Source organism: Acipenser ruthenus, chromosome 54 (genome assembly GCF_902713425.1).
Source record: "Acipenser ruthenus chromosome 54, fAciRut3.2 maternal haplotype, whole genome shotgun sequence".
In the NCBI taxonomy this organism is placed as follows: Eukaryota; Metazoa; Chordata; class Actinopteri; order Acipenseriformes; family Acipenseridae; genus Acipenser; species Acipenser ruthenus.
Window position 1 is genome coordinate 6,354,437 of NC_081242.1, and position 12,594 is coordinate 6,367,030.

Genomic DNA, 12,594 nt, shown 5'->3' on the forward strand with positions numbered 1-12,594 from the left:
GTAATTTGCTCTATATGGCACTTTATCACAGACCTTTTTGCACTGTATTTTAATAAGGGGTTGATATATCACCCAGGCTGTGGGAATCACCTGTGAGATTAATAAAGAGTTCATACGATGGTGGTATTGAGATCTATATTTACATACATTACATGCAGTGGTGTTGTGCCTTCCAGGACCCCCTTGACAATGAGAATACATTCAATGTCAATTGATTGCTAAGGGTGTCTGGTGCTGAATCTTGTTTGTTGTATTACTTTTATAGATGTTCCAGTATCAAAGGCATGTGCTGAGGCTTGCACACCATCCGCTACTGTGAAGTGCTGCGGTACATCTCAGTGTAACGGTAATGCTAACGTTATTGTTAATTATACAATGGCAGTCACTGAGGCGGCACACTGATTGGTCACATGTTCACATGTTCTAACTGGAGAACTTTAACAAAACACCACCTGGAGGCAAACAAACAAAACAACGGGAATCAGAAATAAAATAAAAAATAAAAGGGCTGTAATCATCCTCCAGTGTAGCTGCTCTCGCTCAAACTAGAAACCTTATTGAATGCTTGCACTACACTGTCTCTTTGTGTAGTCACACAACTTCACCCTGGTAAATGGGATCTCATTGCAGAAAGAGATTGCTAAAAAATAGTTATCGTTCAAGTTAATAGTTATAACTCAGCTGCATCCGGGTTAGGCTTTTAGCAGAGATACTGAGATGAGATGGGCTGGGTAACAGTCAATGATAAGGGGAGCACTGAAATGTTCACATTTACAAATGTCAGGTAGACAGTAATGTTTTATCAATAGGACTTTATCAATGTTTCATTATGAAGAGATTGATAAACGTGTTGAAACACTATCAGGTATGTGTCTAATTGAGCCAGCCGTAGCCCAGCCTCTCCTTCCTTATTCATTGGCTCTCCCTGGCTTGTTTTGCAGTGGACCTCTTGAAATGCTACACCTGCACTGACTTGACAGATGAATCTAATTGTAAAGATATAACAGTCTGTGGGTATGGTGACAAGTTCTGTAAAACCACTTACAAACTAACTGGAACTGGTAAGTAATGATCCCGAAGGGCCGGGTTTCTCTGACTATAACAAGTTTAACTGGCTTCTCTTTCTCTCGTACATTCCTACTTAGTGTTGGGATTAACATAGATTTTTCCAGCAGCTTCTTTCTAAATAAGGACAAGAACATATTTGCAGCCATCACAAGAGACAAGTTTACATTGCACTAATGTTTCCCACATTTAAGTCACCATTCAATCAGCTAACAATAGTATTCAAGCCAGATAAATGTATCTCTACAATCAGGGCTGTTTTGAAAATGTACCTCCACCTACAAATCCAAGCTAAAATACTTTTTATTACAGGCTTCACATTGTTTTTATTCTCTAATACAATGTTTGAAATGGCAAGAGTAACAAAGGCCTGTGTCAATTGATGAGATAATAGTTATAGAATTATGACTAACTTTCTTTTTGCATTCATTGATAGGTGTCACCGTCAGCAAGGGATGTGCATCAACTTGTACTGTAACAACAGCTTTCCCGCGAGATGAGTGCTGTGAGGGAGAACTGTGTAACGGTAATACAGATACTATTGTAATATTGTTAATAAAATCACTAACAGCTACCAACAAATCAAAACTACAGAAGCAACGGGGTGTTCTAATACATTTCTTTTGGACTGCATATATATTTATTGTAAAACGTACATATATAAACAGAGCAGTCAGTACTTTTTTTTACACCTTGCTTAAAACAACTATGAAAGCACTTTTATCTGTCAAATGGCAATTATTTAAAATGTTGATTAAATGCTGTAAATAAAAAAAAAAAAAACAGAATGAAGAGCTCCCTCAATTTTCAAGTACCATTACCACAGATAATCCCCAATGAAATGCATGCACTAGAATGTCAGATTAATACATAGTTATTAATAAACGGTACCATTAATTATTCTCTTACCTGATGGGGAGCATTTACACTTGCTTCTTAGTAAATGGGATTTGAAGCCATTTGTACTTAAGATATTTATGTGATTCTTTCTAAATTTCACACCATTGAGTGTTGTAGTGTAATGGATTCGGTTGTAGGGTCTGTAAGTTTTATGTATTAAGTAGTTTTATTTTTAAACTGATATAGAGATTGAAGATATTCTTTATAAGAGGAAAGGAACCATGTGTGCCTGTTAAGACTTTCATCTTTATAAACATATTTATAGCTCTATATTATTATGAATTAGTTATTTAACAGATGTTTTTATCCAAAGCGACTCAACAACTGCTGCTGCAGTCACTTCCAATCGGACCTTGTTTGTTTAACGTCTCATCCGAGGGACGGAGCACAAGGAGGTTAAGAGACTTGCTCAGGGTCTCACACACTCAGCTTGACACGATGGTTGAGCTGGGATTGAATCTTTAACCACTGGACCACCAAGCCCCCTACTTACTCAAACGTATTGTTTAAACTAGGTCTTGCTTGTTTTACAGATAAATTGATTTGCTTCAAATGTGCTGAAACAACCGATGAAAGTTCCTGTACTTCGAGTCCATGTGCAGCTGAAGCATTCTGCAAGAGTGACTACAAACTGAACGGGGCAGGTAAGAGCTTCTCCTTCATTTGGGGTTTCTATTCTTTGTGTTTCCAGTTTGGTGCTTGTGAATTCCAGCTGGTGAACGGAGGCCGTTGAGAGCAGTTGTGTTCATGTCTAAGGAGTCCATTCCTAGCAATCCTTTTCGTAATCCTCAAATCTAACAACACATACACCTCACTGCTTCATTGCTACTTTGCAGCCACATTTCCCATGTTTAGAGATTTAAAATACATAACTTTATTATCATCAACTGACTATTATTAAGCATGGTAGAGCCCTGTTTTAGAATAACGGAACACATAACTTTGTACAGTAACTTATGCCTCACATATTAACCTTCAGTGGACACTTTCTTTTTTCAAGAGCATGCAATATTGTCCCACATGGAAAAATAAAAGCAGTATGCTGGTACCGTAATATGTACATGTTAGTGTAGAGTCACCGAGGATTTGATTCTGTATAAATGCCCTGCTTATTGATTTGTCAGAATCACTGATTTGGCACTAGCTGGTTCTGTCACCACTAACCTTGCTTTTCTCCACCTTACAGGAGTGCCTGTTGTCACTAAGTCCTGTGCAGCTGATTGCAAAGCTGTTGACAATACAGCAGACAAAAACGTGAGGACAACTTGCTGCAAAACAGGCTATTGTAATGGTAAGGCTGCTATTAAACGTTAAAACAGTTCCACCCAAGCCTTAAAATCCACCAAATTGATACATTTTTGGTTTGCTTGTGTATGTTTTATTTTCACATTAATCTTTGATATGTATATAGTTTAAAAACACCATGGGATGTTTTATTAATTATATTTTTATTACATTTTTGAAGAGAGACAATGTAGGTTTATGTTACAAAATGAGAAACAAGGACACAATATTACTAAAGTGTTATATTAACCCTTTTTATTGTTTAAAATTAATATTCAAGTGATCTAATCCCTAAATCCTCTCTTCGCTTGTATCACGAAGACAGCCCTTCTCCTCGCTCACATAGTTATTTCTACAGGAAGAGGTTTGACTTTCTTAATCTTGCCACACAAAGCATCAGGTTCCTAGTTTAATTAGCCATTACAGATCGACCACAGTTTAGCTCAATTGAATAGCCCTCCATGCCTTTGATTCTGGATGGCAGTGCAATGAGCTGCTGGAGACCGATTCATTAAACCCCTGTGTTTGACTTTCAGGAAATGCCTTGAGTTGCAACACTTGTACTAATGAAGCTGACGAACCAAAATGTGCAGCAACAGCCTGCGCTGCAGCTGACAAACTATGTCAGAGCACTTATACCCTCACTGCACCAGGTAAGCTGGATCACAAGGGGAAAGGTGACTGATACCTGTGTCTCTGTCACCAGCTCGTTCCTCTTTTGCACATTTAAAGGACAAGGGCCTGTGGGTCCACTCCATAGTAAATGTATGTTGTGGTATTTGTGAAGTACAGTGAGAGTCTTGAAGGTTGCAGGTTCATGATTACACTCTGAGTTGACTTATAAACAATAAAATTAATACAATAGTTAACTGTGGTTTTCCAGACCTGTAATTTGCTCTATATGGCACTTTATCACAGACCTTTTTGCACTGTATTTTAATAAGGGGTTGATATATCACCCAGGCTGTGGGAATCACCTGTGAGATTAATAAAGAGTTCATACGATGGTGGTATTGAGATCTATATTTACATACATTACATGCAGTGGTGTTGTGCCTTCCAGGACCCCCTTGACAATGAGAATACATTCAATGTCAATTGATTGCTAAGGGTGTCTGGTGCTGAATCTTGTTTGTTGTATTACTTTTATAGATGTTCCAGTATCAAAGGCATGTGCTGAGGCTTGCACACCATCCGCTACTGTGAAGTGCTGCGGTACATCTCAGTGTAACGGTAATGCTAACGTTATTGTTAATTATACAATGGCAGTCACTGAGGCGGCACACTGATTGGTCACATGTTCACATGTTCTAACTGGAGAACTTTAACAAAACACCACCTGGAGGCAAACAAACAAAACAACGGGAATCAGAAATAAAATAAAAAATAAAAGGGCTGTAATCATCCTCCAGTGTAGCTGCTCTCGCTCAAACTAGAAACCTTATTGAATCCTTGCACTACACTGTCTCTTTGTGTAGTCACACAACTTCACCCTGGTAAATGGGATCTCATTGCAGAAAGAGATTGCTAAAAAATAGTTATCGTTCAAGTTAATAGTTATAACTCAGCTGCATCCGGGTTAGGCTTTTAGCAGAGATACTGAGATGAGATGGGCTGGGTAACAGTCAATGATAAGGGGAGCACTGAAATGTTCACATTTACAAATGTCAGGTAGACAGTAATGTTTTATCAATAGGACTTTATCAATGTTTCATTATGAAGAGATTGATAAACGTGTTGAAACACTATCAGGTATGTGTCTAATTGAGCCAGCCGTAGCCCAGCCTCTCCTTCCTTATTCATTGGCTCTCCCTGGCTTGTTTTGCAGTGGACCTCTTGAAATGCTACACCTGCACTGACTTGACAGATGAATCTAATTGTAAAGATATAACAGTCTGTGGGTATGGTGACAAGTTCTGTAAAACCACTTACAAACTAACTGGAACTGGTAAGTAATGATCCCGAAGGGCCGGGTTTCTCTGACTATAACAAGTTTAACTGGCTTCTCTTTCTCTCGTACATTCCTACTTAGTGTTGGGATTAACATAGATTTTTCCAGCAGCTTCTTTCTAAATAAGGACAAGAACATATTTGCAGTCATCACAAGAGACAAGTTTACATTGCACTAATGTTTCCCACATTTAAGTCACCATTCAATCAGCTAACAATAGTATTCAAGCCAGATAAATGTATCTCTACAATCAGGGCTGTTTTGAAAATGTACCTCCACCTACAAATCCAAGCTAAAATACTTTTTATTACAGGCTTCACATTGTTTTTATTCTCTAATACAATGTTTGAAATGGCAAGAGTAACAAAGCACTGTGTCAATTGATGAGATAATAGTTATAGAATTATGACTAACTTTCTTTTTGCATTCATTGATAGGTGTCACCGTCAGCAGGGGATGTGCATCAACTTGTACTGTAACAACAGCTTTCCCGCGAGATGAGTGCTGTGAGGGAGAACTGTGTAACGGTAATACAGATACTATTGTAATATTGTTTATAAAATTAAAACTACAGGTGTTATAATACATTTTTTTTGACTGCATATATATTTATTGTAAAACGTACATATATAAACAGAGCAGTCAGTACTTTTTTTTACACCTTGCTTAAAACAACTATGAAAGCACTTTTATCTGTCAAATGGCAATTATTTAAAATGTTGATTAAATGCTGTAAATAAAAAAAAAAAAAACAGAATGAAGAGCTCCCTCAATTTTCAAGTACCATTACCACAGATAATCCCCAATGAAATGCATGCACTAGAATGTCAGATTAATACATAGTTATTAATAAACGGTACCATTAATTATTCTCTTACCTGATGGGGAGCATTTACACTTGCTTCTTAGTAAATGGGATTTGAAGCCATTTGTACTTAAGATATTTATGTGATTCTTTCTAAATTTCACACCATTGAGTGTTGTAGTGTAATGGATTCGGTTGTAGGGTCTGTAAGTTTTATGTATTAAGTAGTTTTATTTTTAAACTGATATAGAGATTGAAGATATTCTTTATAAGAGGAAAGGAACCATGTGTGCCTGTTAAGACTTTCATCTTTATAAACATATTTATAGCTCTATATTATTATGAATTAGTTATTTAACAGATGTTTTTATCTAAAGCGACTCAACAACTGCTGCTGCAGTCACTTCCAATCAAACCTTGTTTGTTTAACGTCTCATCCGAGGGACGGAGCACAAGGAGGTTAAGAGACTTGCTCAGGGTCTCACACACTCAGCTTGACACGATGGTTGAGCTGGGATTGAATCTTTAACCACTGGACCACCAAGCCCCCTACTTACTCAAACGTATTGTTTAAACTAGGTCTTGCTTGTTTTACAGATAAATTGATTTGCTTCAAATGTGCTGAAACAACCGATGAAAGTTCCTGTACTTCGAGTCCATGTGCAGCTGAAGCATTCTGCAAGAGTGACTACAAACTGAACGGGGCAGGTAAGAGCTTCTCCTTCATTTGGGGTTTCTATTCTTTGTGTTTCCAGTTTGGTGCTTGTGAATTCCAGCTGGTGAACGGAGGCCGTTGAGAGCAGTTGTGTTCATGTCTAAGGAGTCCATTCCTAGCAATCCTTTTCGTAATCCTCAAATCTAACATCACATACACCTCACTGCTTCATTGCTACTTTGCAGCCACATTTCCCATGTTTAGAGATTTAAAATACATAACTTTATTATCATCAACTGACTATTATTAAGCATGGTAGAGCCCTGTTTTAGAATAACGGAACACATAACTTTGTACAGTAACTTATGCCTCACATATTAACCTTCAGTGGACACTTTCTTTTTTCAAGAGCATGCAATATTGTCCCACATGGAAAAATAAAAGCAGTATGCTGGTACCGTAATATGTACATGTTAGTGTAGAGTCACCGAGGATTTGATTCTGTATAAATGCCCTGCTTATTGATTTGTCAGAATCACTGATTTGGCACTAGCTGGTTCTGTCACCACTAACCTTGCTTTTCTCCACCTTACAGGAGTGCCTGTTGTCACTAAGTCCTGTGCAGCTGATTGCAAAGCTGTTGACAATACAGCAGACAAAAACGTGAGGACAACTTGCTGCAAAACAGGCTATTGTAATGGTAAGGCTGCTATTAAACGTTAAAACAGTTCCACCCAAGCCTTAAAATCCACCAAATTGATACATTTTTGGTTTGCTTGTGTATGTTTTATTTTCACATTAATCTTTGATATGTATATAGTTTAAAAACACCATGGGATGTTTTATTAATTATATTTTTATTACATTTTTGAAGAGAGACAATGTAGGTTTATGTTACAAAATGAGAAACAAGGACACAATATTACTAAAGTGTTATATTAACCCTTTTTATTGTTTAAAATTAATATTCAAGTGATCTAATCCCTAAATCCTCTCTTCGTTTGTATCACGAAGACAGCCCTTCTCCTCGCTCACATAGTTATTTCTACAGGAAGAGGTTTGACTTTCTTAATCTTGCCACACAAAGCATCAGGTTCCTAGTTTAATTAGCCATTACAGATCGACCACAGTTTAGCTCAGTTGAATAGCCCTCCATGCCTTTGATTCTGGATGGCAGTGCAATGAGCTGCTGGAGACCGATTCATTAAACCCCTGTGTTTGACTTTCAGGAAATGCCTTGAGTTGCAACACTTGTACTAATGAAGCTGACGAACCAAAATGTGCAGCAACAGCCTGCGCTGCAGCTGACAAACTATGTCAGAGCACTTATACCCTCACTGCACCAGGTAAGCTGGATCACAAGGGGAAAGGTGACTGATACCTGTGTCTCTGTCACCAGCTCGTTCCTCTTTTGCACATTTAAAGGACAAGGGCCTGTGGGTCCACTCCATAGTAAATGTATGTTGTGGTATTTGTGAAGTACAGTGAGAGTCTTGAAGGTTGCAGGTTCATGATTACACTCTGAGTTGACTTATAAACAATAAAATTAATACAATAGTTAACTGTGGTTTTCCAGACCTGTAATTTGCTCTATATGGCACTTTATCACAGACCTTTTTGCACTGTATTTTAATAAGGGGTTGATATATCACCCAGGCTGTGGGAATCACCTGTGAGATTAATAAAGAGTTCATACGATGGTGGTATTGAGATCTATATTTACATACATTACATGCAGTGGTGTTGTGCCTTCCAGGACCCCCTTGACAATGAGAATACATTCAATGTCAATTGATTGCTAAGGGTGTCTGGTGCTGAATCTTGTTTGTTGTATTACTTTTATAGATGTTCCAGTATCAAAGGCATGTGCTGAGGCTTGCACACCATCCGCTACTGTGAAGTGCTGCGGTACATCTCAGTGTAACGGTAATGCTAACGTTATTGTTAATTATACAATGGCAGTCACTGAGGCGGCACACTGATTGGTCACATGTTCACATGTTCTAACTGGAGAACTTTAACAAAACACCACCTGGAGGCAAACAAACAAAACAACGGGAATCAGAAATAAAATAAAAAATAAAAGGGCTGTAATCATCCTCCAGTGTAGCTGCTCTCACTCAAACTAGAAACCTTATTGAATCCTTGCACTACACTGTCTCTTTGTGTAGTCACACAACTTCACCCTGGTAAATGGGATCTCATTGCAGAAAGAGATTGCTAAAAAATAGTTATCGTTCAAGTTAATAGTTATAACTCAGCTGCATCCGGGTTAGGCTTTTAGCAGAGATACTGAGATGAGATGGGCTGGGTAACAGTCAATGATAAGGGGAGCACTGAAATGTTCACATTTACAAATGTCAGGTAGACAGTAATGTTTTATCAATAGGACTTTATCAATGTTTCATTATGAAGAGATTGATAAACGTGTTGAAACACTATCAGGTATGTGTCTAATTGAGCCAGCCGTAGCCCAGCCTCTCCTTCCTTATTCATTGGCTCTCCCTGGCTTGTTTTGCAGTGGACTTCTTGAAATGCTACACCTGCACTGACTTGACAGATGAATCTAATTGTAAAGATATAACAGTCTGTGGGTATGGTGACAAGTTCTGTAAAACCACTTACAAACTAACTGGAACTGGTAAGTAATGATCCCGAAGGGCCGGGTTTCTCTGACTATAACAAGTTTAACTGGCTTCTCTTTCTCTCGTACATTCCTACTTAGTGTTGGGATTAACATAGATTTTTCCAGCAGCTTCTTTCTAAATAAGGACAAGAACATATTTGCAGTCATCACAAGAGACAAGTTTACATTGCACTAATGTTTCCCACATTTAAGTCACCATTCAATCAGCTAACAATAGTATTCAAGCCAGATAAATGTATCTCTACAATCAGGGCTGTTTTGAAAATGTACCTCCACCTACAAATCCAAGCTAAAATACTTTTTATTACAGGCTTCACATTGTTTTTATTCTCTAATACAATGTTTGAAATGGCAAGAGTAACAAAGGCCTGTGTCAATTGATGAGATAATAGTTATAGAATTATGACTAACTTTCTTTTTGCATTCATTGATAGGTGTCACCGTCAGCAAGGGATGTGCATCAACTTGTACTGTAACAACAGCTTTCCCGCGAGATGAGTGCTGTCAGGGAGAACTGTGTAATGGTAATACAGATACTATTGTAATATTGTTAATAAAATCACTAACAGCTACCAACAAATCAAAACTACAGAAGCAACGGGGTGTTCTAATACATTTCTTTTGGACTGCATATATATTTATTGTAAAACGTACATATATAAACAGAGCAGTCAGTACTTTTTTTTACACCTTGCTTAAAACAACTATGAAAGCACTTTTATCTGTCAAATGGCAATTATTTAAAATGTTGATTAAATGCTGTAAATAAAAAAAAAAAAAAACAGAATGAAGAGCTCCCTCAATTTTCAAGTACCATTACCACAGATAATCCCCAATGAAATGCATGCACTAGAATGTCAGATTAATACATAGTTATTAATAAACGGTACCATTAATTATTCTCTTACCTGATGGGGAGCATTTACACTTGCTTCTTAGTAAATGGGATTTGAAGCCATTTGTACTTAAGATATTTATGTGATTCTTTCTAAATTTCACACCATTGAGTGTTGTAGTGTAATGGATTCGGTTGTAGGGTCTGTAAGTTTTATGTATTAAGTAGTTTTATTTTTAAACTGATATAGAGATTGAAGATATTCTTTATAAGAGGAAAGGAACCATGTGTGCCTGTTAAGACTTTCATCTTTATAAACATATTTATAGCTCTATATTATTATGAATTAGTTATTTAACAGATGTTTTTATCCAAAGCGACTCAACAACTGCTGCTGCAGTCACTTCCAATCGGACCTTGTTTGTTTAACGTCTCATCCGAGGGACGGAGCACAAGGAGGTTAAGAGACTTGCTCAGGGTCTCACACACTCAGCTTGACACGATGGTTGAGCTGGGATTGAATCTTTAACCACTGGACCACCAAGCCCCCTACTTACTCAAACGTATTGTTTAAACTAGGTCTTGCTTGTTTTACAGATAAATTGATTTGCTTCAAATGTGCTGAAACAACCGATGAAAGTTCCTGTACTTCGAGTCCATGTGCAGCTGAAGCATTCTGCAAGAGTGACTACAAACTGAACGGGGCAGGTAAGAGCTTCTCCTTCATTTGGGGTTTCTATTCTTTGTGTTTCCAGTTTGGTGCTTGTGAATTCCAGCTGGTGAACGGAGGCCGTTGAGAGCAGTTGTGTTCATGTCTAAGGAGTCCATTCCTAGCAATCCTTTTCGTAATCCTCAAATCTAACATCACATACACCTCACTGCTTCATTGCTACTTTGCAGCCACATTTCCCATGTTTAGAGATTTAAAATACATAACTTTATTATCATCAACTGACTATTATTAAGCATGGTAGAGCCCTGTTTTAGAATAACGGAACACATAACTTTGTACAGTAACTTATGCCTCACATATTAACCTTCAGTGGACACTTTCTTTTTTCAAGAGCATGCAATATTGTCCCACATGGAAAAATAAAAGCAGTATGCTGGTACCGTAATATGTACATGTTAGTGTAGAGTCACCGAGGATTTGATTCTGTATAAATGCCCTGCTTATTGATTTGTCAGAATCACTGATTTGGCACTAGCTGGTTCTGTCACCACTAACCTTGCTTTTCTCCACCTTACAGGAGTGCCTGTTGTCACTAAGTCCTGTGCAGCTGATTGCAAAGCTGTTGACAATACAGCAGACAAAAACGTGAGGACAACTTGCTGCAAAACAGGCTATTGTAATGGTAAGGCTGCTATTAAACGTTAAAACAGTTCCACCCAAGCCTTAAAATCCACCAAATTGATACATTTTTGGTTTGCTTGTGTATGTTTTATTTTCACATTAATCTTTGATATGTATATAGTTTAAAAACACCATGGGATGTTTTATTAATTATATTTTTATTACATTTTTGAAGAGAGACAATGTTGGTTTATGTTACAAAATGAGAAACAAGGACACAATATTACTAAAGTGTTATATTAACCCTTTTTATTGTTTAAAATTAATATTCAAGTGATCTAATCCCTAAATCCTCTCTTCGTTTGTATCACGAAGACAGCCCTTCTCCTCGCTCACATAGTTATTTCTACAGGAAGAGGTTTGACTTTCTTAATCTTGCCACACAAAGCATCAGGTTCCTAGTTTAATTAGCCATTACAGATCGACCACAGTTTAGCTCAATTGAATAGCCCTCCATGCCTTTGATTCTGGATGGCAGTGCAATGAGCTGCTGGAGACCGATTCATTAAACCCCTGTGTTTGACTTTCAGGAAATGCCTTGAGTTGCAACACTTGTACTAATGAAGCTGACGAACCAAAATGTGCAGCAACAGCCTGCGCTGCAGCTGACAAACTATGTCAGAGCACTTATACCCTCACTGCACCAGGTAAGCTGGATCACAAGGGGAAAGGTGACTGATACCTGTGTCTCTGTCACCAGCTCGTTCCTCTTTTGCACATTTAAAGGACAAGGGCCTGTGGGTCCACTCCATAGTAAATGTATGTTGTGGTATTTGTGAAGTACAGTGAGAGTCTTGAAGGTTGCAGGTTCATGATTACACTCTGAGTTGACTTATAAACAATAAAATTAATACAATAGTTAACTGTGGTTTTCCAGACCTGTAATTTGCTCTATATGGCACTTTATCACAGACCTTTTTGCACTGTATTTTAATAAGGGGTTGATATATCACCCAGGCTGTGGGAATCACCTGTGAGATTAATAAAGAGTTCATACGATGGTGGTATTGAGATCTATATTTACATACATTACATGCAGTGGTGTTGTGCCTTCCAGGACCCCCTTGACAATGAGAATACATTCAATGTCAATTGATT

At 37.8% G+C, this 12,594-nt stretch overlaps 2 long non-coding RNA genes across 2 annotated transcripts; both read left to right on the top strand.

The window, feature by feature from the left end:
• The first annotated feature begins 1,483 nt into the window (after positions 1 to 1,483).
• Positions 1,484 to 3,896, top strand: LOC131723278 (uncharacterized). The gene is made up of 4 exons (XR_009320193.1): positions 1,484 to 1,591; positions 2,499 to 2,609; positions 3,152 to 3,256; positions 3,786 to 3,896. It is a non-coding gene; the product is annotated as an uncharacterized LOC131723278 (long non-coding RNA).
• Positions 3,897 to 8,483: 4,587 nt separating this feature from the next.
• LOC117969776 (uncharacterized) lies at positions 8,484 to 12,137 on the top strand. The gene is made up of 5 exons (XR_009320194.1): positions 8,484 to 8,586; positions 9,182 to 9,831; positions 10,740 to 10,850; positions 11,393 to 11,497; positions 12,027 to 12,137. It is a non-coding gene; the product is annotated as an uncharacterized LOC117969776 (long non-coding RNA).
• Positions 12,138 to 12,594: the final 457 nt, after the last annotated feature.